The sequence below is a fragment of the Chenopodium quinoa genome, unplaced genomic scaffold, assembly GCF_001683475.1.
Source record: "Chenopodium quinoa cultivar QQ74 unplaced genomic scaffold, ASM168347v1, whole genome shotgun sequence".
NCBI classification, from domain to species: Eukaryota; Viridiplantae; Streptophyta; class Magnoliopsida; order Caryophyllales; family Amaranthaceae; genus Chenopodium; species Chenopodium quinoa.
The window spans coordinates 3401680-3429658 of record NW_018743510.1 but is presented as its reverse complement, the minus strand read 5'-3'; the positions used below and the strand labels follow the sequence as shown (position 1 = coordinate 3429658).

Below are 27979 nucleotides of genomic sequence, written 5' to 3'. Positions count from 1 at the left end.
ATTACTTAATTTATTATTTCCTTGACCCTCACTTTCAAGCCCCCAGCCATTTGGGAAGTTAGAAGGGGCACAAATATTGGAGGTTCATAATTAACCGGCTCAAAAGTAAAACGATTTATGATAGAGGCTATGACATACTTCATTTGAATAAATGCCATTTCTTTCCCAAGACATACCCTAGGTCCGGCTTAAAAGACCGGAAATTCGTAGTGATTTACCATCTTTAACTTTCTTGCATGATTATTTTTATCGTTCTCATCGTCTGAAAGTGATTTTTCATTAGACTGACTTTCAAACCAACTTTCCGGCTTAAACTTTATATAATCTTTCCCCCAGATTGTCTCCATTCTCCCCATACCATAAGGAAAATATGTAACACGGTCTTCTTTTCTTACTCTAGTGCCGTCTGGTAAAACATCATTGTTTATGGCTTGCTTTGAGTCCCATACAACCGGAGGATACAACCTCATTGCCTCACATATGCAAGCATGCAAATATCTTAATTCTTTCTTTAATATCTCATACCTTAGTGGGCCCAAACTCGAGTTTATCCCACTTGCCAATTCAGCCCTAATACTCTCCCGAGCAGCAGGGTCCACCGATGATAAAAGCCAAAAAAGCCATGTCATTGCAGCCGCAGTTGTATCACGACCGGCCATAATAAAGCTGATCACCATATCCCTAGCTAGATCGCCGTCGTAACCGGCAAGAGAAAGCGGGAGAGGAGGTCATGATTTTCTGATTCTTTTGAATTAGCAAGTGACTCTTTCTTAGTACAAATGATATCACTAACATGATTATGAAGTATGTTGATGGATTGCTTGAGTTGCTGCTCGGAGCCAAGGTTAAGAATTCGCTTGAGCTTCCATATGACATTGATTGGGCTAGCACCTCGCTTTGCCGAGATCTCGGCCGCGCTTTCAAAGGCGGTAACGATTGGCGGGGTGGGAATTGAGAGGTCTAGACAGTTTGGATCAATCCCTAAGGAGACTTTACATATTGAATCATACGTGAATCTTTTTAGTACTTCCTGTAAGTAAACGAAGGTTAAGAAGCTAGCATTGATAGCAAATATAATTGCATTTGTTGAGATTTTAATGCAACTTATGCTTAAATAAAGGATAAAAAAAAAATTAAAAATCTGAGAAGATATTGCTAAAAATATTGGTAATATCAACTTGTAAATAATATCATAAAATTAATCTAAAGTACATATAATTTTTTATTATTATTATTATTATTTTTTTTTTTTTTTTTTTGAAGAAAGTACATATAATAATTTTTGGTTGGTGACGAATAAGGGAAATGTTGATTTAACAACTAAAGATGAAAGGAAGGAGATAGGGTCCGTAACAAATCTAATTAACCAAATATCTAGACTATGACATCTCAAATACCTCAAATCTCATTAAAAACAAAAAAAAACCCCTCTTCCAAAATGATAAGGTGGGTAAGATTGAAAATATTCAACACCTTAAAACATTATTTGAATTGTTTGACAAGTACCTTAAATAATATATGAGCGAAAGAAAATGACCTAAATTGATTCACTACTTAATTTCCATCCCAAAACAAGTTTTTAACTTATTTTTCTAGAGTACTTTTTTTATTAAGAAAATTTTCTTAAGTACTTTAATTCCAGCCTTATTAATGTCGTTTCATTTATCAATTTTACTTTCTTTTCAGACATCGTTGTTAAACATATCTAAGTTTCATTTTGTCACTGATTAGTTAGTGAATAGTGTGATTGGATAGATAACTAAGTAAAACCTCTATAAATCATTTAATCAAAGTTCCTTCCCCGAACACAATTCACACATGAAATAATCATATAAATAATACTTAGCTTGCAATATGCCAAAGATATATAATATTAAAGGCCTTACAAGTTACAACTTTCTATTTTTGTAATATACTTCCAACAAACGCCCAAAATAAATGATAATCAAAAGGTCTACATCTTTTTTTATTGTGAAAAGTATGACTTTTATTTTATTATTATTATTATTATTATTATTATTATTATTATCATTATTATTATTATTATTATTATTATTATTATGGAATTTGTGAGAAATGTATTTGATGATAACGAGTTGTACAAATTTTTGCTTAATCTAATTTGACAATGATATTGAAATCTAAAACATTGCTTACAATCCCACCAAATGTAATCGGATATCCAAATTTCTTATTGTATGTTATTTTCCAATAATGTTGATGGAGTATATGTTGCGAGATTGTCATTAGTTTTTGTCTAGTGGTTAGTCTATTACATTAAAGCTACGTTCTCTTTATGTTATTTTTGTTAAACTAATATGATTTTAATTGAAATAAAATTAATTTTTTTGAACTGAAATTATTTGTTATTAGACTTAAATTATTGGAAAAATTGTCAAGAATAATACGAGCTTTCACAATTCTTCCAAAAATAGAATGTAACCGGATGATAACCTATTTGATAGGTTAAATGTGACACGTGTCACATTGTGATTGATCATGAATTTTAATTTTAATTTTAATTTTATATTTTTCTATTTTAGAAATATATTTTTGTAAATTTTTCTTAAAAAAATAAACCCTCTTTCTCTCTCCTCCTCTTCTCTTCCATCACCTCCTCCTACAGTTCTTCAGTCTATTCCAAGCTAAGGCCTCCATAACCACCACCTTATCACCAGCTAACCCCCAACCCAAACTAACGCCAACCCCACTAACCACGACCCCACCGCACACTGACTCGAACCCCTCCAAACATGACTCAAATCCCTTCGCGCACCCACTGCACCGTCCAAACCCTGCACTAAACGATGAAACCCCGCCCCTCATCCCCACTTCTCACAACCACCTGAGTAATCCCCGTCAACATACACCCTAAAAACAACAAACTCACCCGAAATCCCCTCGAAAACCACCCTTACCCCTTGAAGCCACCCTCGAAACCAAATCTAGGGGCGGAACTGCGGAGGAAAAGGTGTGGCTGATAGAGGGTGGTTGCGGTGTGGGAATATGGTGGTTTTAAAGGAAAGTAGAAGCAAAAGGGAGAGGGGGAGTGGGCTGGGTGGCGCTGCGAGGAGGAGGCTAAATAGGAGTGCATGTTGAACGGGATGGGATTTTGGAGAGGAGGGGAATTTTATTTTAATTTTTAAAAGTAAGTTTTTTAATAATTAAAATAATTTTTTTAAAAAGAAAATTAAAATTTTAAACATAAATAAAAAATCCAAACAATTCACAACAAGACACATGTCCGGTTTAACCTGTTTAACAGGTAAACGATATTTTATTCTATTTTGAGCAGATGCATGCCAAAAGTCGTTTTATTCCAAAATAATCAAAATATTATTTTATTTTTAGAAGACCCGTACAAGGTCATATTATTCTTGACAAATTTTCCTTAATTATTTTAATAATTATAACTTCTTCTTTTTTTGTTTTTGTTTTTTGGAACGATTTGCCAAATTGGTGTTAAAAACAAATAAATTACGAAAATAGTGTTCACTTGAAAATATTTCTCAAAATAGTGTTCATGTAGGATTGGAAAATACGAAGCTAGGAGTTATAACTTAATGGCTAGAAAAATCATTGAAGAGATGACTATTTCTAATAAAATCCTAATAAATATGTATTAACGTATGCATCAAATTCTTTATCATTAACGCTTACAATATCTTGATCTCTGTAGCCTTGAGTCTTAATAATTGATGCTTCTGTATTTTAATATTGTAGTAAAAATGGATACAATAATCACTAACCAACCATATGGATTATGAATACGAAATATTATACATGTTTAAAAATGTCTAGCATTTTTGTATATTTGATACATGCATTTGTATAATGGGTATTATGACTCTGTGTCTAAGTGCAAGTGTAAGTGTAAGTGGTGCATGTCTAACAAGTTCCACTTGCAAAATCTAATTAACCAACCTTATATGAGTATAATTGGGCAACATATAAGAATAATTTCTGATTTGGGGATTTTTATCCACCAATCACCGTCTGACAAGTGGACCAACCAGGTTCCGCCACGTGTCCTTCACGTAGGCCAATAGGAGCCTGCCACGTGTCAATCACAGATACGTCCTCTACGGACCAATCGAGGCACGCCACGTGTCCACCCATGCCAAATGGGAAAACCGGCCAACAAGGCCCAATCCTGTCTAGAGGCCCGGTCAGCCCTAGGTTTACCCTAAACCTAGAGAGTGGCACGCTTCTCAAGACTATAAATACTTAATTAATCCTCATTAAAGGGATCAAGCAATTGAGAGAGCAATTGATCAAGCAACTAATCTCACCTGAAGAACGGAACAGAACAGAAACATTACGGAACACTAATAACCGGCTAATCTCGCTAACAAAGCAGATTACCTACATTAAACACTCTCACCTAGAGAGATCTTATTACTTTAATTTCCGTATTAATTACTCCCTAATCAGGTACTAACTTGACCGTTGGAGGCGGAGCTCTCAGGAGTCTCCGTTATTTTGCAGGTACAGGCGTCCGGTTCCAGTCTCGGAATTGTAACTCTCCCGCAGGACATCAGAAAACCCCGAAACATTTGGCGCCGTCTGTGGGGAGAGTACTTCAGAGATGGCATCCAAGTCTGTACCGACTCCTGAAGAGAGGCGTCCCCTAAACGACCCTCAAGTTCAGTCGGACCATGACACCGAAAGTTAATTTGAAGTTGAAACTCATACAGCTCCAGACGGGACCCTAAGGGCCCGACGTACCCGTCATACCGAAAGGAGGGAACGGGAGCATCTTCAAACAGGAAGCGAGCCAGCAGGCGCACCGCCTGCTCGGCAACAGCCGACTGATGGATCTGCTCCCATCACAAGGAACGAACTCATGACCTTCATGAGGGACTTCAAGGGAGAGATCCAAGAGTTGATCAACAAGAAGCCGCCTGCTTCAGTCAAGGAGCAGTCGGCCAAGAAACCTTCCACTTCACAGAAGAGGAAGCCAGTTCAAGGGCGAGAGGCGACTCCTCATCCTAAATCTAGGAAGCGGGAGCCACCTGCCCTTGATTTCACAAAATTCCGTTATCCTACAGGAAAAAGGAAACCGGTTCGTCATATTCAGGCGGACGGGTCAAAGCAAACATTCACAGATGCTCGGCTACTGCTAGAGCAGAAGAAGAGTGACCGATTGTCAGAGTCGGCTTCTACTTCAAATTTTCAAGACAGTTTGCGAAATGCCTCGATGAGGCATACTCAGTCGAACCATGAGAGTCAGTCAGGCGGCACCTCCCGTCAGTCCGGCTTTCATAGTGCCCAGGCGGTACCAAACTTACCATTTGTGCCGCAACAACAGTATTTTATGCAGCCACCTCCATTTGGTGGACCTGCAGCAAAAAACGTCCAACCTATGGACTGGCAGCTACGGTTGCTTAGACTTGGTGAATAGCCGTCGACCTTCTCCAAGGAAATTACTGAAGCCGCTCAGCCGGCCAAAGTAAAAAATGTACTAGTAGGCGCCTATGACGGCACTACTAACCCAGAAGACCATCTGATGGCATTCACCAACCTGATGTACCTTCAAGGGTTGGATGATCCCACTTGGTGCAAGTGTTTCCCAGCGACTCTCAAGGGAATCGCACAGCAATGGTTCGGCAACCTGCCGACTGGTTGTGTAAACAGCTTCAGGACGCTTGCTTACTTATTTGCCTCCAACTTCGCCATGAACATCCCTGCGAAGAAAACGACCCTTGATTTGGGAACAATTCAGCAGGGCGAGAAGGAGGGGCTTCGTTCTTACATCAGGCGGTTCAACCTGATGAGAATACAGATTCAAGGGTTACCGGATGAGGTAGCTTATACTGACTTTTTTAGAGGTCTCAAAGACGGGTCTACCTTCAAATTTGATTTAGTTCGAAAAAGGGTGGCGACTCTTCAAGAGGCCTTGATTGAAGCAGAAGCTTATATACAGGCGACTGATCTGTGTACGATAAAACAGTCGGACGGGAAAAGGTTCGACAAACGAGAAGGACGACAGAAACAGTCGTCTAACAAAGATGAGAAAAGAAAAGAGGTCTGGGCGGCTGATTCCTCTAAACAGCCGGCCCAGAAAAAGAAAAAAGAATTCAAACCATACTCCCCAAAGTATGTGTTTAACAAGGATAACCAGTTTATCCTAAAAGAAATAAAGGGACGGTTCTCAATTGAGAAGCCAGTCCCCATGAAGGGTTCTGCAAACAACCGGAACCAAGATAAAATCTGTGCTTATCATGATGACGTTGGTCATCACACCAATGACTGCATCAGTCTCATGCGGTACCTAGACCGCTTGGCTGAGCAAGGTGATCTTGACACTTATGTCAAGAAATCTACGGGGAACTCTTCCTCAAAAAAGCAGTCGGCCAAAAAGAATCAACAGGCCGACAGTTCCGATACAGATGATGCAGTCGTCTACACCATTGCAGGCGGCTTCTCAGGAGGCGGTCCCACTATTAGGGGCAACAAAGATAATATAAGGCGGTTAGATGTAAATTCCGTTCACCAAGAACGGCCGTCCAAATATACATTTCCTGAGATTGTCATCACTGAAGAGGATCTAGGAGGGGTAAGGGGGCCGCATGACGACCCTCTCGTTATTGAATGTAAAGTGGCCAACCAGAGAGTTGGCCGAATCCTCATAGATACCGGGAGCTCCTCAGATCTCATCAGCAGCAAATGTCTGTCAAAACTGAAATATCAGACGGACTGCATACATCCGGCCTCCCACCCTTTAATAGGGTTTGGAGGAGGAGTCGTCCACCCACTGGGACGAGTAGATTTACCCATTCGCCTGGGCAAAAAAGGGGAAGGACGACACATGGTAGTCCGGTTCCTAGTAGTAGAGGAACTCTCGGCCTACAACATGATTCTGGGTCGACCAACCCTGAATAAATCCAAGGCTGTTATAATCCCGTCTCTTATGTTGCTCAAGTTTGAGAGGGATAATGGAACAGTCGGCTCCCTAAGGGGAGATCAGAGGACGGCCCGAGAGTGCTATCTCTCGGATGTCAAGCCCACTGTTATGGCCACTAGGTCAAGTGGAGAAAAAACAGACCTTGACAATGTCAAGGAGAGTGCGCCTGTTCAAGAAACAGGCGACAAAAAGAGAAAGGCGTCCCAGACAGAGTCCGCAAGAAAAGCAAGAAAATAGCAATCATTGGCAGAGGAGCGGCCGGATGAGTTCCGCCCTCAGCCGGCTGGTGAGCATGCGGACCTGATCTTAGACGACTCACGTCCTGACCGAACAGTCAAAGTTGGGACGACTGCTCTGAGAAACCTTGGTGACGACTTTCACAACCTATTGAAAGAATACAAGGACATCTTTGCATTTGAAGTCCATGAAATGCCAGGCATTAGTCCTGATCTGGCAGTACATAAACTCGCTGTGGATCCGAAAAAGAAGCCGGTACGGCAAAAGAAGCGGAACCATGGCGAAGAAAGAAGTCAGGCGGCAGTCGCCGAAGTTAAAAAATTACTTGATGCAGGGTTCATTCGGCAATGTTACTTCCCAGACTGGGTTGCAAATGTGGTACTTGTTAAAAAGCCGAATGGCACCTGGCGAATGTGTGTAGACTACACAGACTTAAACAAGGCGTGCCCCAAAGACAGTTACCCTCTGCCTAAAATTGATAATCTGGTCGACTCAACAGCCGGCCATGCCTTGATGAGTTTCATGGACGCCTATTCTGGTTTCCATCAAATTCCCTTATGGAAGAAAGATCAGGAGAAGACGGCCTTCGTCACTGATCAGGGGTTATACTGTTACACGGTCATGCCGTTTGGTCTTAAGAATGCCCCGGCTACCTTCCAACGAATGATAAACACTGTGTTCTTTGATCAGATTGGGAGAAACGTCGAGGCATATATTGATGATATGATTGTCAAGACTAAACTTCAGAAAGATCATCTGACGGACCTCCGAGAAACTTTCGCCACACTCAGGCGGCACCATGTCATGCTCAATCCCAAGAAATGTGTATTTGGAGTTGAGTCTGGGAAATTTCTCGGATTCCTTATCAATCAGAGAGGAATAGAAGCGAACCCTGAGAAGGTGCAGGCGGTCATCGACATGCAGTCGCCTCGTACCATCCGAGAGGTTCAGAAGTTAACAGGTTGTCTGGCGGCCTTGGGAAGATTTCTAAGCCGATCAGGCGACAAATGCCTATACTTTTTCCAAGCAATAAAGAAAAAGGCAAGGTTTGAATGGGGGCCGGATGCTGAGGCCGCCTTCCAGAAATTAAAAGTTCACTTGCATTCCTTGCCGAGGCTGGTCAGCCCTTTGCCCAAAGAGGATCTCTACATGTACCTGGCCGTCTCTGATCATGCGTTAAGCGCTGTTCTCCTTGCTGAAAGGGACGACTGTCAGCACCCGGTCTACTTTGTCAGTCACGTACTGAAAAATGCCGAGTTGAGGTATCCCCTAGTGGAGAAATTTGGTCTTGCACTCTTCATGGCTGTTAAAAAATTGAAGCCCTACTTTTTGGCACATGCAGTCGTCGTGTATACAGACCAACCAATCAAGCGGCCCCTTACCATCATGGAGTCGTCAGGACGAATGATCAAATGGGCCATAGAAATACAGAGCCTCGAAGTTACTTTCGAGCCTAGAAAAGCAGTGAAGGGGCAAGCCTTTGCTGACTTTATTGTAGAGATGACTCGTCCTCCTGACTCTCAAGTTCCAGACCAAGTATGGAAGGTATATGTGGACGGAAGCTCTACTTCAAATGGTTGTGGAGCAGGCGTCGTATGTCAATCTCCAGAGGGCGACAGGTTCGAGTATGCTCTACGCTTCAGTTTTCAGGCTTCAAACAATGAGGCAGAATATGAAGCTTTACTAGCCGGGATCCGCATGTGCAAGGCGGCAGGGGCAAGAAAAATAGACGCCTGTTCTGATTCACAATTGATAGTGAGTCAGTACAATGGCGAATACGAAGCAACCCATCCGGCCATGATCAAGTATTTACAGGCGGTCCGACAAGCAGTCGGCTCCCTTGAGGATTTCCATCTGATCCAAGTGCCGAGATCAGAAAACAACCAGGCGGATGCACTGTCAAAATTAGCATCATCCGCCTCCTCCGATACTCCTCGAACTGTTTTTTGGGAAGTAATGGAGAAGAGAAGCATCGAGGAAAACCCTATTGGAATCCTAGACAGAAGCTCAACCTGGATGGATTCAATCAGGGCATATCTGACAAACGGTACACTGCCGGATGATCCTCAACAGGCGGCAGCACTGAAAAAACGAGCCACCTGTTTTGAAATGATTAAGGGAGAACTTCACAAGAGGGGGTACCTTCAACCCTTCTTAAAGTGTGTTACTCCTGAAAAGGGACGAGAGATACTAGATGATCTTCACTCTGGTTACTGTGCTTCTCATATAGGTAGAAGGATGCTTGCTCAAAGGGCAAGGCGGCATGGCTACTTTTGGCCTACTTTGGAAGCAGATGCAATGGAGATGGTGAAAAAATGTGACAAGTGCCAAAGGTTTGGCAAACTAATTCACCGTCCGGCTACTGACCTCACTACCATTCACAGCCCACTACCGTTTGCTAAGTGGGGCATGGACATTCTGGGTCCATATACGCCTGCTACAGGCGGCAGAAGGTACATACTTGTTGTCGTTTACTACTTCACTAAATGGGTAGAGGCGGAGGCTGTAAAGGGAATCAAGACGAAAGATATAATTTCATTCATTTGGAAAAACGTCATCACTCGGTTCGGGGTTCCCATGTCTATGGTTTTTGATAATGGTCCCCAATTTGAGACGCCTGTTCTCAAAAGCTGGTTGGGAGACCAAGGAATTGCACACTACTTTGCATCTGTCGGCCGTCCACAAGCAAACGGCCAGGTAGAAGCCTTTAATAAAATCATCTCAGACGGTCTCAAGAAAAAGATTGAACGAGCAGGCGGCCTATGGGCGGATGAACTAACACATGTTCTCTGGGCCATTAGGACGACTGAAAAAGGGGCGACTGGAGAAACTCCATTCCTCCTAACTTATGGTGCGGAAGCTGTTCTTCCAATAGAACACTACGAGCCGACTCTTCGAGTAATGCTATATGATGAAGAGGCAAACTGGGATGCCATGCGCCTGGCATTAGACTCACTTCCTGAAAAGAGGGGCAATGCTGTTTTGCGCCATGAGATCTATCGCCTGAGAATGACTAGATCATACAACAAAAAAGTACACAGGCGTCCACTCAAAGTAGGGGACTTTGTACTTAGAAAAATGGAAGCAGTTGGTAGGGCTAATGAGTCTGGCAAACTAACTCCCAACTGGGAAGGACCCTACCGAATCTATGAGGAAGTCAGGGACGGTACCTACCGTCTGGAAACACCAGACGGACAACCGTTGCCTCGAACTTGGAATGTAGATAACCTTAAAAAATATTTCTTCTGAATGATGTAAAGTAAAGAGCTACTTAATAAAAGTTTGCACTTACTATTCAATTTTGTACTACGAGGGGCATGCCGTCTGTACCTTTACAGTTGGCTACTCTCCATTGAGTTTTTCACTCTATCTTCAGAGGGGCATGCCGTCTGTACCTTTACAGTCGGCTACTCTCCATTGATTTTTTCACTCTATCTTCAGAGGGGCATGCCGTCTGTACCTTTACAGTCGGCTACTCTCCATTGAGTATTTTACTCACAATACTTAGCTAAAAAGATTAGGGCCTGGCCGACCCTGTGCCTAACAGGCGGCTACCCTTCTTTTACTTAGCACCTACGTTCACCAAGAACTTACCAAGGCCACCGGCCGAATGATCAGACCAGGCGCCAAGCCAACTGATCAAATCTACAAAACTAATACGACCTGTCCCAACATCATAGCAGGCGTCCGACGGCATCCCTCCGGATGAAATTCGTCGCAGAGAGCAGCTCCCTTTTGGGTGGAACATTGTTCTATAAACTAATTACACGGCACCTATACGACTGTCCCCAAGGGCAACCACGTAGCCGTCTTTGAGACAAGGATAACTCTATCACTAACCAAACCAGTGGTAGCAGTTGACATCTGAGTCAGATGACCGCCTGTATTACTTGGGATAAATGCAGGGGGTACCTATTGAGTTAATAGCCAACAAACATTGGCGAATCAAGGGGTCTAGCCGGCCTACGCCGCCTGGTACCTCTACTTCTCAAACAAAAGTGACGGCGACTGAGTAACTCCAACGTTAACTCATTGTCACTCCCTCAAATTTGGTATGGAACCTAAAAGGTTTGAGTCGTCCGCCTGTTTCTAACAAACAAGGGCACTCAAACCCCTATTCCTAATAGGTAACCTATTGAGTTAATAGCCAACAAACATTGGCAAATCAAGAGGATCAGCCGGCCTCCGCCGCCTGGTACCTCTACTATTCAATCTAGAGTGTGACGAAGACTAAGTAACTCCTATGTTAACTTAATAGTCACTCAAACTTAGTATGGAGCCTAAAAGGTATGAGTCGTCCGCCTGTTTTTAACAAACAGGGACTCTCAACCACTACTCTTGCTAGGTTAACAAATTACGAGTTAAAAGCCAACATTGGCAATAAAGGGATACAACCGGTACCCGCCGCTTGTTATCCTACTTACTTAATTCCTTGGCGACTAGGTAATACTATTTACTTGGTCAGACCGATTGAATAAATAGTTCGAATACCGATTGAATAAATGGCCGACTGATCGTCTATCCTGGAAACAGACAACCAGCCGTCCAGGGGCATAGGCGGCGTACTTACTATTTGTACCTGTCTGCAACGTTCGGCCATGTACAACAGTCGGTCTAGTGAACAATGGGATATTAGATATGGAATACTTAGACAAATTTGAATCAAAACAAAAATTTGATTAAAAATAAGCCGGTCATTAAAGACCAGCAAAATATTCAAAGCCCCGGCCCCCTGGCCGGGTAAATACAAAGCAAACGGCACGCAGGCCGTGGAAAAGATACATTAAGCTTAAGAAGGGGGCAGTTCAGTATTAGCAGTTGCCGCCTGGTCAGCACTCTTCTTGCTGGACTCGGCTTCAGCTGCATCCTCTTTTGATGCCTTACCCCCAAGTGGCACAAGCGCCACAACCGGCTCTTCCTCCTCCTCCAACGCATCTCCCAACGCCTCTTCTTCAGCAGCCGCCAGGATCTCTTGATTATATGTTTCCGAACACTGGCGGTACGTTCTTTCCCATGAGGCAAAGTCGGCATTGGGGAACAGGCGGCCCCAGGTCATGCGCTGGATTTGAGCGGAGTCTTCCACCATCTCCCGGACGAGCTCTTTCTTCTCTTGCTCGGCCTTTTCCGAGAGCTCTTGGGTAAGACTCTTCTCTTGGCTCACCATGCGTTCTTTTACGTTGGCCAAGGATTTCTCCATGGCTTCGTAAGAGTGCATTTTTTGGCGAAGAGGTTTCAGCTCGGCCTTAAGATTTGTGATGGTCGCCTCCAGCTCGTCATTCTTCTTCTGGGCCGCCTCTAACTGAGACCGAACAGCGGCGGTAGCCTGCGCCTGATAATAAAGAATATCAATGGTCAGTACTTCATTTTGGGCAATTTGAAACATTACCTTATCACAGTTGGAGGCGGCCATAGCTTTTGCAGCCTTTACCTCTTTGTTTTTCCGATCAAGCGGCTTGCGAAGGCTGTTAACTCGGGCAGGGCCTAGGTACAAAAAGAAAACAGGCGTCAGTTTCCAAAAAAGATAACAGGCGTCCTGGAATTCAAATACTCAAAAAAGTATACCTCAGCAAGGACCCCTGCAATCCCATCAAGGTCAAGGGTGCCGGCACCCCTGACCGCCTCCCTTTCAGATGGAGGAACTACTTTGATCATGGACTTGGCTACCTCAACCAAGTCAAGCCCCTGAGGGCCGGCTGCATCAAGCGTAAAAAAGCAAGTTAGACCTAGTCAAGAAGGAAGCAAGTGTAAAAGTTTTTACAAGTAATTGTCCATACTTCTAGGCGGCCCCGCCGGGGTTTTAGAAGAAGTGGCCGGCTGCTTCTCAGCCGCCACTGTTTTCCTGGAAGACCCAGGAGAGCTTGCAACAGTCGTCCTCCGGGCCTTGGGGTCCGGCTGTTGCGAGGAAGAAGCTCTTGGAGTGCCCGACTGAAAATAAAAAGAGTTAGTATATGCATAAGACAACTCCTAAAAGAGGAAGAGTTTTCGAAGCCTACCAAGGGTGCCCCCTTGTTGGGGGAGTCGGTACAAGACTGTTGCATGAGAGAGGCCCGCAACATGGCCGCCGCAGTCTTGGATGCTGTTATTTTACTCATGGCGTCAGCTGCAAAAAATGAACAGCAAAGTTAGTAAAATCCCAAGTAAACAAAGCGTGAAAAAACAGAGTATTTTACAGGCCGACTACCTCTAGAGCACCGACTGCTGAGGCCACAGGCGGCCAAAAAGTACTCGTCATAGAGCCACTTGAAGCTCGGGACGCAGTTTAGGGGTACTTGCTCTCGTACCCCTGAAGAGTCCTTTGTCTAGGATCTCTTTTTTAGCCTTTGGGGGAACAGGTGGCATGCTGCGGCCGCCTGCGAGAAGAGGCGGATCCCTATTCCACTTGTTAAAGCGTTGGTTCAGCTCCGTGTCTGAACCCTCGATGATAAGGAAGGTGTTTTGCCAATCCTTCCATTTGTTCGCCTTACCTCTCGTCATGAGGTAACCCCTATGGCTTGTTAATTGATACCAGCCGGTACCTCCCGACTTAGGGGTCCGGCTGAGATAGTTCATGTGGGCGAAAGCCTCAAAGCTTGGCTCCACCCCGTACATTTCGCACCCGGCCACATAGCCGAGTACGTTTACCCAAGAGTTGGGGGCTAACTGCCATAACCCCAAATCATACCCATCTAAAATCCGCTGAACAACCGGATGTAATGGGAAGCGCAGTCCAGCTTTGATGGCCGCCACATAGCAGCCAAAGCAGCCGTCATCATAGCTGGTACCAGCCGGCCAGACGACAGTGTCTTCTGGATCCGGCACGAACAGTAAAAATTCCGGGCCCATTCTGTGGTTAGCAATAAAGCTCTCCACTTTGTCTTGCATGGTTGCGATCCGGCCCCGGGGTACCATGCAGTAGTAGGGGGCGTTTTCCTCTCTGTAAGAGGCGGACGGCTCCGCCTAATTGTCCCCCTTCTCAACTGCATGAGAAAGTCTCGCCTCTTGTAGGCGGCTGTTTCTTTCTTCTGAGCCTGGAGAACTGTGGCCAGAAGAGCTGGACTCGGACTCGTCCTCTGACGAGTCCGAAGAGGACGACTCCTCCCCTCTCCCAGAGGGGCCCGCCTCCTCTCCCTTAGAAGGAGTAGGAGGAAAATTAGACATATCAACGGTAAAATGGGAAGGGACCACCTTGACCCCTCTCTCAGAACTGTCGGCTTGGCAGCCGCCTCGTTTCACTTCTACATCTGGCGCCTGGTCAGATGTTTCACTAATGAGCACCCTTTGGGAGGAGCCGTCTGAGTTTGAGATCATAGCAGTCTTTTTCGTTCTGGCCATCACGTTCTGCATAGACACAGATACAGTCGGACTTTGTATAAAGGGCAAAGATGGGTCCAGAAAAGGGCAGGCGACACTCCTAGTCCTAGATTCAGCCGTCCCCGGTGACCGGCTGATCACTAACTTAGGTCGTGTCGTGTGCTTCCGTGGTGCCATTTCAAAAAATAAAAAGAAAATTAAGAGTAAGAGAACTGAGTTACCTGAACGAGTGATGGTTGATGAGGTTCAGGAAATCCGGTGCAGTCGGCTTGTCAGAACAGGCGGTAGGCAGAAAAGGTCCGAAATGTCAGAGCAAGTTCAGGGGTCCGAATGTTCTCGCAAAGTTCTCAAATGTGAAAATGACCGAAGTCAGCACTTCCTTATATAGGCAAAGTGAGAAGGCGAAGGGTCGCTTCCAAATTCAAAATTTGGGCGGGAAAATCTCTCAGCCGTTTGCAAGGTGACACCTGTAGCAGGCCGTCGCCTGTCACCGTGCGACACCTGTCACAGGCGACACGTGACCAGTCACGTGCCACCTGTGAGGGGCAAATGATTAGGGGATTTTTATCCACCAATCACCGTCTGACAAGTGGACCAACCAGGTTCCGCCACGTGTCCTTCACGTAGGCCAATAGGAGCCTGCCACGTGTCAATCACAGATACGTCCTCTACGGACCAATCGAGGCACGCCACGTGTCCACCCATGCCAAATGGGAAAACCGGCCAACAAGGCCCAATCCTGTCTAGAGGCCCGGTCAGCCCTAGGTTTACCCTAAACCTAGAGAGTGGCACGCTTCTCAAGACTATAAATACTTAATTAATCCTCATTAAAGGGATCAAGCAATTGAGAGAGCAATTGATCAAGCAACTAATCTCACCTGAAGAACAGAACAGAACAGAAACATTACGGAACACTAATAACCGGCTAATCTCGCTAACAAAGCAGATTACCTACATTAAACACTCTCACCTAGAGAGATCTTATTACTTTAATTTCCGTATTAATTACTCCCTAATCAGGTACTAACTTGACCGTTGGAGGCGGAGCTCTCAGGAGTCTCCGTTATTTTGCAGGTACAGGCGTCCGGTTCCAGTCTCGGAATTGTAACTCTCCCGCAGGACATCAGAAAACCCCGAAACAATTTCATTTTTAGGTTAAATTTTACAGTACTAATTTACATTGTTTAGTCAAAGTTCTAATCTTCTTGTCATGTAAGCTCATAGAAATTTCAGTTAGAAAAGAAGGAAAACATACCTGAATAGGACAGATGGAGCGATAGTGATATCATAGATTGACTATGCTTCCTTGCCGATGTTGCGTCTAACATCAATGTCTGGAACAATGGTGAAGTGAACCTGAGAGGACTAATTTTGAGACTCCTAAAATTTTTTATATACACCCGGGTGCACCGTACACCCAACTAACCCAAGGTTATTTTTGAAAAATTTAACAACAGCAGACCAACCTTTGCTCCGTTCTCCCAAAATGCACCAACCTTTAAATCTGCCCAAAATAAATCTAAGTTCGTGTTTTTTTCTCTCCTAGTAAACCCAAATGACCAGTGACCGGAAGATCCAGTCATTTTTTTATTTTTCTTTAATTATTTTTTTAGATTAACAAAATAAAATTAAAAAAAATAACTTAAACCATCCTCACCCACTGCCAACCCCTCCTCCCTCCCTCCTCCTACCGGCGGCCGGCGCCAAACTCACTTCCCGGCGCCGGCTGATTCAATTCAAACAAATTTAACCTCGACCTTGCTCATACTAAAATAAATAAATTCAATTCAATGTTTTGTAAAATTCAGGAAAAAGGAAGGGGATTATACATTTATACCAGTAAGAGAAAACATCATTAAACCTAGAAACCTGCGTGATACGATGAGGAAGTTTGGAGTGAGAATTGGAAGAATTGGAAAAGCAGAGCAGCACAACAATAGTAGCAGCGAGCAGGGCACCACCGCATCAGGTGGTTAAGGCAGAGGAAGCACCAGAAATTGCGTAGGGTTGCACTTTCTTCTTCTTCTTCTTCTTCTTCTTCTTCTTCTTCTTCTTCTTCTTCTTTTCTTCTTCTTCAATCTTCTTTTTAATCAGGCGTTTTTCTCTCTTTGTTGATGTTGTCGTTTCCTCTAGTTGTGTTTTCTCTCTCCTATTGCTCTTACTCTTGTGGTTTTCTCGCTTTGGGTGGTGTCGGGGGCAGTAGAAATGGGGAAAGGGGAAGGCTGGGCTGCCGTGGGTGGGGGAAAGGGAAAGGCGGTGAGGTCGACGGTCCCGTGGGAATGGGTTGGGCGCCAGGCGCCGGCTGCCGGTCGTCGGCAAGGGAGGGGGTGGCTGGTGGGGAGCGGGGGCTGGCATTGATCGGAAGGGAGGGTGTTTTTTTTTTTTTAATTATTAGATTTTAAAAATAAAAATAATTTTTTTTTAACTATCAGAATTTGAAAAATTAAAAAAAATTAACTAATGAGAACGTGACACGTGGATTGCAACCTACTATAACAGGTCAAGTGACCTGCTAGGTTCACTACGGGAGAAAAAAAAATACAAACTTGTGTTTATTTTGGGCAGATTTAAAAGTTGATTCATTTTGGGAGAACGGGACAAAAGTTGGTTTGTTCTTGTTAAATTTTCCTTTATTTTTCGCTCTTCATGAAATGATTAAAAGAAACAATCATCAAAATGAGAACAAAATACTCATGAGTGTACGATTCACTCGGGTCTATATAACATCTCTCCAAATTATTTTTTATTTAGACTTTTAACACAAAGCAATAATAAATTATAGGTTTGGGTTATTTTCCAATCCTACATGGACACTAGTTTGAGAAATGTTTTCTAGTAAATACTATTTTCGCAATTAATTTATTTTTTAACACCACTTTGACAAAGCGTTCTGTTTTTTGATTATCTATTATATTTGTTTATTAAAGTTATCAATTTTTACCAATTAAAACTTATTTTTATTGAAAATAAATTATATTTTCTGAACTAAACTTTTTTGAAAGAAAGAACTAAACTTATTTTTACTAAATTAAATTATTTAACTGAATTTAATTTAATTATTATTATAAGGTGAGGAGAAAAAGTCCTAAGTGTGCTTGATATTGATTGCACTAACTCAAATTTAATATCATTATATCCTACAAATATCTGCCACCTTAATATATAAATAATAATCTACATGTTAGGATGCATTCTATTCACTTGATTTTCATTTATTTGAACATATCTTATCTAATTTAAACTTATTTGAAAGATAGTAATTATTAATTACTTTCAATTATCAAGTTTATATATTTAGTCTTCCCTTATTCTCTTTCCTTTTTCTGTCTCTAAGGTTTCTTAAAATTAGTGTTTTTTAGACCGAAAATAATTAAATTTCTTTGGAAATTTGGCTATTTTCAACCCTTAACCGATCCTTTATTTTTTTATTTATCATTATTAATATTAATTAAACTACATTCTTCAGGTGTAGTAAGTGTCATTGTGTTGGGTCTTGTTCAAGTTCAGTTGTTTGGTATTGTACAAGTTGTTTCACGGGTAAAAATATATGCGAGATTGAAAAAGAAGTTAATCTTTTTATTACAAACGTTTGAATCGAGCAAGCATGTTCTTCACAATTACAACAGATCAATAGACCTCATCGAAAAAGATTGCAAATCATAACGATATGAAAAATGGTATTATTGTATGAAGAATGTAGGATTTGCAACAACGATCATAGCTTTGCTGAAAGGATTTTTTATTTTATTTATTTATCATGCATTTGTTAGATCTATTTGTGGATGTCGTATGACATTTTATTTTTGAATAAATTTTTGTATCAAAAAAATAAAATAACATTTATTTTTAATTACCTTATCTTATCCGAATTTATTACGGAGTAAAACTTCAACCTTATTATTAGACCTTTTTAAGTTGTAAATTGAACGTAGATAACCCACCTATAATAGAACTTATCAGATCTGATCACAACCTTAATACCCATGACTTAAAAGTTAAACAACAAATATTTAAGTTTACAATAGCTATTTTTTATTCGATAAAAGTAAAAATATAATATATACGATACAACTCTTAAAATCACATATATATTTTTTTTACTATTACTATGTAGTATAAAATACTTATCATTTATAAAAAGGTACTCCGTACACTCCTTCCCTTTTCTAAGTGAACTCTTAGGCATGTATGTTCAATGCAAAATTTTAACCAATAACATCTTTAATTATCGATAAGTAAATATTATAACAATTGAATATTAATAAAATATTTATTAAGATGATTCCAACAAATAGCAACAAGATTATACTTTTTCTTAGCTAAAAAACATTAACATTAGTCAAAGTGAATTAAATAAATAGTACTAAATGTCAAAATGTTTCAATTTAAAAAAAAAAAAAACACGGAGCGGTCAAATAATGTTATATAAAATAGGGTAACGTTATACATAGCCCTAAGGGCTATGTTTAAGCCATTATTATATTTCCTAAAATGGAAATAATTTGTAAATTCATGACAAATTCACGCGCAAATCAATGTAATAAATGCTTGATTTTATCAAATATTACCACTTTTGGCTCCTTATTCATAGCCCTTAGGGCTATGTTTATCATCCTATAAAATATGTGCATTATACAACATTATTTGACCTTTTCGTAAAACACACCACATTTGACCATAAAATTCAACACCCCCACTCTTTGAATCCCTAAATAACGAAGTAGTCTAACTAATACTTTGTACTTCCTCCGTCCCTAAATATAGTTCCCTTGAAAACTTTGACCATAAATTTCCGTTAATTTATAGAAGATTATATGTTCATGTAGGATCTAGCTGGATTCGTCACATTGTATATTTTATTAATATCAAGTTTTTATAATTTTTACGTGTATGAAAATAAATATACATATAGATGTTTTAAGACACGTATTGGATTCTGTGAAAAGTCAGTCAAATGGTCCCTATATTTAGGAACGGAGGGAGTATAAATTACTACTCCCTTCATATTTTAATGTTAATCTTATTTACGTATATCGATGCAAATCTTTAATCGCAAATATCTTTAATCTCACACTAGAAAAAATTATAACAATTAGATATTAATAATATACTAATTGAGATGAATAAAACTAGATCTCATGTGACTATGTTTGTTCTTATATATAGAGAGAAATTTAGAAGATTTCCTCTAATTTTTTATAGTCAAAAAACTGTCACTACTAGAAAACAGGTCATTTTCCGTCGGAATCATCCTGAATTCCGTAGGAAAACCCGTTTCCGACGGAATTTCCGTCGGAACCGGTTGTCGGAAAACCCTTGTAGGAAAAACGACCTTTTCCGACGGAATTTTTTCATCGGAAGAGGAATTCCGGCACCGGAAACTTCGTCTGAAAGTTCCGATGGAATACAAATCCGCCGATAATTTCCGACGGAAATTCCGTCAAAAACTGCTTTAAAAAAAAAAACGCCTCCCACCACCCTCACCACCAGCCCACGCCACCAGCTTAACTAGAACCCATCCACCAGACCCACCTAACCTGAACCCACCACCTTAACCTTCCCAGAAACAACCCGAAACCACCCAGATCTAGAACGGCCACCCACAACCACCACCCAGACCCACGCCACCAAACCCACGAAACCACCAAAACCCTAACTAACCCTAACCCACGCCACCAAACCCAACCAGACCACCCAGAAACCCGAAACCACCCAAAAATACCCGAAACCACCCGAAATCACCCAAAAAAAACCCAAAACACCCAGATCTAGAACAAACGGCCACCCACAACCACCACCCAGACCCACGCCACCAAACCCACGAAACCACCAAAACCCTAATCACCCTAACCCACGCCAGAAACCACGAAACCACCCAAAAATTCACAAATCGCCACCCACCACCAGCCCACACATCACACACGCACACACAACAACTCAAAACCCAAATTTTTTTAAAAAAACAAAGAAAAAAAACTCAGAAAAGCGAAAAATTAAAACATAAAACATACGTTGAATTGAAATGGGTTTCGAATTTCACCACCAAAACAATTTAACATAGATCTAGGCTTTTAATGGTCGAATTTGGCCTAAAAAACCTTCAAAATAATCAAAACAAAACTCATGGTGGTGGTGTTGATTGCGCAGCGGCGGTGGTGGTGTTGGTGTGAGAAGGAGAAGGAGAAGAGAGGAGAACTAAGAAGGAGAAGAGAAATGAAGGAAGGAGAAGGAGAAGAGAGAGAAAGAGAGGGCGGAGGAGAGAGGAGAACTGAGAAGGAGAAGAGAAATGAAGGAAGGAGAAGGAGAAGAGAGAGAAAGAGAGGACGGAGGAGAGAGAAGGAGGGAGGAGAGAGAAGGGGGAAGAGGAGAGGAAAGAGGAGAGGAGAGAGAGAGAAAAGATCAGAGATTAAGGGGAGGGTTGGTTTTTTTTATATAATTAAGGGACGGATTTTTATTTCCGTTGGAAATTTCCGACGGATTTTAGACGGATTGTTAAAATTCGTCAGAAATTTCCGACGGAAATATGTGTCCATCGAAAACAGTCCGTCGGTAATTGGCCTATTTCTAGTAGTGTGTAAATGAGACTAACATCAGAAAATGGAGGGAGTATTATTAAAATTTAATGCTTAATGCTCGTCTTATTCATCCAAATGCATGTTACGTTTTTGTTGAAATAAATAGAATAGAAGTAGTCAATGTAGGAGAAAAAGACTTTGAAATGGTCAAAATAGTCATTATACGGACCTCACAGCCGGAAAGTTAATCGGCATCAAGGTAAAAGGTGGTGAAATGTAATTTTATGTATGATATTTTTAAATAAAGTTAAAGGATGTTAAATAAAAAAAAACATATGATTTTATGGTAGTTATTCTGAAAATGACTATCAGTATACTAATTTTTTATTAGTTAATTTTGATTTTTTAATGTCAAAATTAATTAAAAATCATTTATTAAATTTGAAATAGTTTTTGAATTTTTTTTTTTATAATTATCGTAACTAATTTACAAAATTCACTTTTTATATTATTGAAACTAGAAAATAATTCATAAATTAATTATGAAAATATATAAAAATAAAAATATAAATTTTAAAAATAAGAAAAACATTTATAATTAATTTTGACATAAAAATTAATAAAAATCAATCAATATAAAATTAGTATAACAAAAACAGTCGTGGATGACTACCATAGAATTTCTAAATAACACTAGTACATAATTGAGTTTATGTAACACGTTTTAGTAACACTTTTTGAAATGCAAAATTATTAGATTTATAAGTAACACTTTGGTAACATTTTTTTTAGAATGTAACACTCAATGTAACACTTTTATCATAAGTAACATTATAAAGTAACACTTTTGAAATAGGTAACATTTTAGGGTAACACTAAACTTTTTTTTTTTTTTTTTTTTTTGAAAAATATGCTAACACTAAGTCACTAACCTTATTTCTATATCACCCCTAGTAACAAATGACATTTTTGTCCGTTCTTTTTCTTTTTTCTCTGTTTTGGTTTCAGTTTTCCCTTTTTACTTAATGTCTTCTTCTCTCTCCTCTAAGGTGAGGCAAAACAAGCTGCGAAGGAAGAGGACGGAGCAGGTGGAGGACCCGCGTCACAGTCAATAGCACCGACGAGATGGACCAACAAAAGAGCGGCGTCAACTGCAGAAAGCACGCCACTTTTAACAATAGAAAGCTGTGAGTTTTCTTTGATATTTGATTTCGCATTGTCAATATTTTCAATCTAGGGTGTTTTTGGTGCTTATTCAATGCAAGGGGTAAAATTTTAGGGTTTTTAAAGATTAAGTAATTTTGATTATCGATTAGTGTTTTGTTATTCATTCTGATTTCCGCTATTACTTGACTTTCACCCTTTTTCTTCAAATTTTCTTCTTTCTATTACAATTTTGTGAATTGTTGTTCTATTCTTGGGTATATGATGGTTTTGATGAAAATAGTTGTTTTAAATAGGCATTTGATTGAGTTAATTAATTCCAAATTGTAGTAATTTATTTCTCTTATACATTTATTTCTTCTCTAAGGCGAAACTTCTTGGGTTTTTATTGTTTTGTCAGTGTGGCGGCCATATATAGCAATGGGCCTGGTGATCGAGGTAGAGATGCTCGCATTTCGATCAGAAATCAACCAACATCTTAAGGGAATTCTTATAGGTTTTTAAAAAAGGTTTGTCAATGGCAGACATAACCATGGGTGGAGCAGAGTTGTCCGCATTTGAGGTAGAAATGAACCAGCCTTTTAGTCTCATTATCAGTTCTTTTTAATCAACCAAGGAGTTCTTCAATAGCTCACCTCCAACTCCTCTGATTTATTTCAGTACCTTTATCTCTGATATTTAAAGATTTATTTTATTGAAACCTGAATTTCAATCATATTATATTGATTTATTCTTTCTAATTATACGAAGTATGATTTTTTGTTTATTCTGATCAATAAATTTTGAAAGTCATTCATCACACCCCCTCTATGTGGGTGATCTTGATTTTAAATTAGTGAGAATTTTGGGAGACAATTGGTCAAAGTTTTAATTAAAATTATTAGATAAATATGGTTGGACATATTGTTGGGTTCAAATTCAATTTTGGATTTTTTTTTTTTTTTTTTTTTTTTTTAACTGATGTTGTTTTTGGTTGGATACAAGTAGTGAAGTTGACCATGACAACTGTAATGTTAGACTGTTTTGATGCAATTCGTGTAGAATTCTCTGATCTAAATGCAATTTCTTTTTTAGAATATAATTAGAACAAGCTAAGTCAAGTGAAACTGTTTTCAAGTGAAAATGTTTCGTAGTGAAGAGGTCTTTAAGGGGAATTGAGATTAATCATCTGAATGCATTAGTACATCTCATAGGATGCTCTTTGAGAGGTGACAGAACACTGATATTTCTTCCACCACATAGACTTTTGAAAAATGTCATAGATATTGGGAGTGACCTACTAAAAAGCCAAAGACAAACAAGTTACATATGCTAGATATCATAGAAATAAATAGCAGTTATCTCATGAAATTTGTAAAACCACAAAAAGAAACTTGAAAATAGATAACATCAGGAGAGTGTAGCTGAATAAGCTCAGCGATAGCTTGCATCCTCTTATGCACGTCTAAGTTTACTCTGAACCACACATTGTATGTAAGGATCTTTATCACACCTGAATTTCAGAATTTTTCAGCAATTTCCTTGGAACTGAACTGCTTGTTTTCTCCTTTCCAAGCCATTTTCAGAATCCAATAAGCAAGATACAATAGATCCCAAAATGAATTATTTCTATGAAGGACTTGAATTATAAGAACTATAGAGAGCCTGAATCTTACAACAATGAATAGGAACAGCAGATAAGTGACTGGTAAATAAAATAACTTTAAAATAGAAGACAACAAAATTTTAGCACTTTTAAATGAATCAATAATGTCCATGGGAGTACTTGGTAATCTAAATTGTGTTGTTTCACAATTAGATTAAAAAAAATTGATCGTGGACATTAAAAATTTCAAAGAAGAAATTTAAATGAGTTTCAAAGCATCCTACAAAATTCACACTAACCTTCAATTGGGTGTTACTTGAGGTTAATTATGTACTAGTGTCTTTTCTTTTTAGTTTACATTTGATTTTTCTATATATCGTTCTCTTTTGTATTCTCAGATTTTGTGATGTGAGTGCCCCGTGCTTTTTAGTCGATTAGAGGTTCTAAACATATCAGCAAACCGTTTGAGTGATGCTTGTGGAATTTACCTGTCCATCATATTGTATAACTGCAAAGGTGAAAATTTTCTTTTTTTATATGTTCTGATTTGGTTTCAGTAATTCCATGAAATACTCAAATCAATTCTCTTGGTCTTACTATGTAGGACTTTATAGTCTGAACTCTGAATATTGAACAATGTTCGATCAAGTCCAGAACAATTCAGATAGTTGCTAGTATTGCATCATCTATCATGCTCAAGGGATTGACAATTCAATATATAGTCCGCAGCAGTTTCAAGGTACACTGCATTCTTCTCTCTGTGATTATTGACTATAAGCCTGGTAAATTGTAAATTTAACATCTCATAATGAACTTCAGACTAGGACTTGGTTCTAATACTCTCCCTTGTTTCTGGTGTGTATTTATAAATGAAGTTATGCTCGCCCATGATAATGACCTAGTTGTATGTCTAAGTATGCTATTCAACATTCAATTTGATGACAGTTATTAGCACAGCACACATGTCAGTTATCATTGGCATATCTTTTTACTTGTTTTATAAGTCATTAAGTAGCTTGCATATGAAAACATATACCTTAAGAACCACTCATGAAGTCTACACTTCTAGTGAACATGTGTAGCAAGTATCATCTCACTCTGTTTCTATTGAAGGCACAAACAGTACCACAAGTTTATTTTTAAGAAGAGATTTTTTTTTTCTTCGCGTTATTCAGATCCAAACTTTAGAATGATCAGAGGAAAGGGTTGTTATAAGCTGTAATATTGTCTATTCTTCCAACTTATAAGCTGTTGTATTAAGCTGTTTCCTTATAGCTGAATTAATGCAGAGAGAAGTAAATTCTTGCCCACTTCTTCATAGCAAGTATATGTCCTTAGGTTTTGATGCTTGCTTGATGCTACTGCTGCTGGTGTTGCCTGTTGCTGTTGGTCGGCTTATGTGCTGCTGATGTTCAGCTTCCGAGTTGCTGCTGTTCTGTTTCCGAGCTGCTGATGTTCTGTTTTCGAGCTGTTATTGTTTTGCACATTGTAATTTTTTATTTATTTGTTGTAATTGTAATATTACAAGCATTTATTAATAATATTATCTATGTTTTATATATGTATATATAATGGTTTGTCTATCAATATTACTTTTTTTTTCTTTTCTGGGCATAAAGGGCACCAGTTCAAGGGAAGAACTTGTGCCCTTTATTGACATTAAGGGCACCATTTTGGCCCTTGAACCGGTGGCCAAAACCTCTGTCATGGGCAACCCCCAAAAAGGCACCGGTTCAAAACCGAAACCCTAAGCCGGTTTTGAACTAGTGCCCATTACACTTTCTACTAGTGAATAATAATAAATGTTACCAATAAATTAACAAGGTGCTACCTTACTTTGCAAAAAGTGATACATAATGTCGAATATAGTGATACTATATGTCAAAAGATGATTGAAAAGTGTTACCTAATAATCAACAAGGTGTTATATTAGTTCGTAAAAGTGCTACACAATGTCAGATAGTGTAACTATATGATTAAAAGTGTTACTAAAGATACATAAGTGTTACGTAAGAAATAAAAAGTAACACTTTAAAAATGATACTTATACTATTAAAAAGTGTTACATAAGAGGGTTTATAGTAACACTTTTAAAAGTGTTACGATACGTTACCCAAGTGTTACATAAGACCTTAGGTAACATGGGCGGATGTATCACCCACTAAAGTGTTACCTATTGTCTATAATAACACTTTTACCACTTTATGTAACACTTTTTGGGTGTTACTTAAGATTAGTTATGTACTAGTGTAAAAAGGGGTGATTTGAAGGGTGGTAAAATGAAAATAATCCTATTTAAAATAAAAGGAAAGAACTATGATAACATGACATATGTTATATAAGTAATCAACATGGATAATTAACAACTAATTAAACATAACAATTTACCTGCAAATCAATGATTCTATTTTCATGAGCAGCAAGTTGAAGCAATGGAATAAGTCGACCGTCAACTTCGTCTTCTAAAATTTTTACAACAAATTCTCGTAACGATTTCGTTGTAAATTCGTGGCTCGCTAACTTCCTTTGATTCGCCCATAATTCGCCCATAATTCGCCATCAACATTAAATATACCATAACCTAGAAGATCTCCTAAAACTTCGGTAAACGACTGACCCTTTGGAAAGTTAGGGAAGTTTGTTTTAAGAATGTATTCAACGTTTTTCGGGTTAGCTGTTACGATCACCTTACGTTCTCCGAGCCGGCTCACTACAATTGTTTGTGTCGGTGACTCGGAGAGGAGGTCGGTGTACCAGTTTAAGAGCCTCTTCCTGTTTTTGTAAAAGGAGATAAGGCAGCCAATAATAGGGTAAGAAGGAGGACCATGTGATATGGTAGTATTAGAATGTTTTGTTGAGAATGATGGTGGTTTGGATGTGAGGAATAGGAAGTATATGAAAGAGGAAATGAAGAGAAAAAGATAGAAGAAAATGAAGAGATCAAAAGGGTTGATAGACATTTTATTTTCAAAGTGTGTGAGGGACCAAGGGACATCAAGAGATAGATGTCAAAGGGAAATGAAGGGTTATTTATAGAGTAGAAGCTAAATTATTAGAGTGGTCAAAAGATATGCTCTTGACTTTGTATGTTATAAACTATTGTATTATTATATTTGATATATTCATATATTATTCTATATAACTATTAATTAAATTAGAATCAAAGATATTTATATAACATAATATCCTATTATACCAAAGATAACAGGATACTATAGTTAATAACATCAATATCAAGAGATATATTGATATTTATTGTAATATCTACTACGTATATAAACGTAAGAAATGCATGTTATTGTGCTTATGAACAGTAAGAAACATTTTTGCCCGTGGGTATGAAATTATCTTTCCCCTCCTATTTTACTCCCTATTGCTTACCACCTTTGGTATCTCGTTTCTTCTTCTTGCTTTCCCGATTTCCCTGACTATAACTTTTTCCCTTGAATATGAAATTATTTTTGGCCCCTAATTTCGCTCCTTGCTGCTTGCCACCAACACTATCTTCGATCCTTTTTTTTGGTTTTCTGTAGAGGGGCAAGAAGTGCTTGATGGGCTTATACCTCGTTTTTATGCGGGGTTAGCCTCTCCCTACGTTTTGACTTGGTTACAAATTTTGTACACTATTAACGATGCATAATTTTGTTGGTTAAGAACATACCCAATTTTGAAGACTAAGTGGGGGATTGTTAGAGTAGTCTTCATAATAGGTTTTGTGAATGATGGGAAATTAGTCCCACATTGGTAGAATAGAAGTTGGTTATATAGGTTAGTCTATATAGCTAAATGTTGGATGGAAGTCCCACACACATTGGTAGAATAGAAGAAGTTAGCTTGTTCAATTCTATTTAACTTGTTGGAAAAAAGCTCCCACATTGGTTGAATAGAGGATATTAGCTTACTCTATTCTATTTAACTTGATGCTGGAAAGAAACTCCCACATTAGTTAAATAGAGGATATTAGCTTACTCTATTCTATTTAACTTGATGTTGGGAAGAAACTCCCACATTGGTTTAATAGAAAAGTTTAGCTTGGAGCTAGTGTATAAGTTACTCTATTCTATTTAACTTGATGTTGGGAAGAAACTCCCACATTGGTTAAATAGAAAAAATTAACTTAGAGCTAGTCTATAAGTTTAATATTTGGAGCAGAATAAAATTTTAATGTGTGTCATGGTTTATGACCATGGGCCCGATCGGGTTGGCTTTGCCCGGTCGGGCGCGAGAGCAAACTTATTTTCAGAAGTATAAATGGCCCGACTGGGCTGGCTTTGCCCGATC

At 39.5% G+C, this 27979-nt stretch overlaps 1 long non-coding RNA gene and 1 pseudogene across 3 annotated transcripts; one reads left to right on the top strand and one right to left on the bottom strand.

Moving 5' to 3' along the window:
* Positions 1-5: 5 nt before the first annotated feature.
* LOC110739739 lies at positions 6-26674 on the bottom strand (annotated as a pseudogene).
* Positions 21837-25226, top strand: LOC110739740. Of its 3 annotated transcripts, XR_002514890.1 has the most exons (4): positions 21837-22136; positions 22514-22675; positions 24097-24214; positions 24303-25226. It is a non-coding gene; the product is annotated as an uncharacterized LOC110739740 (long non-coding RNA). The 3 variants fall into 3 exon arrangements; XR_002514889.1 differs by lacking the exon at positions 24097-24214; XR_002514888.1 differs by having other exon boundaries at positions 22514-24214.
* Positions 26675-27979: the final 1305 nt, after the last annotated feature.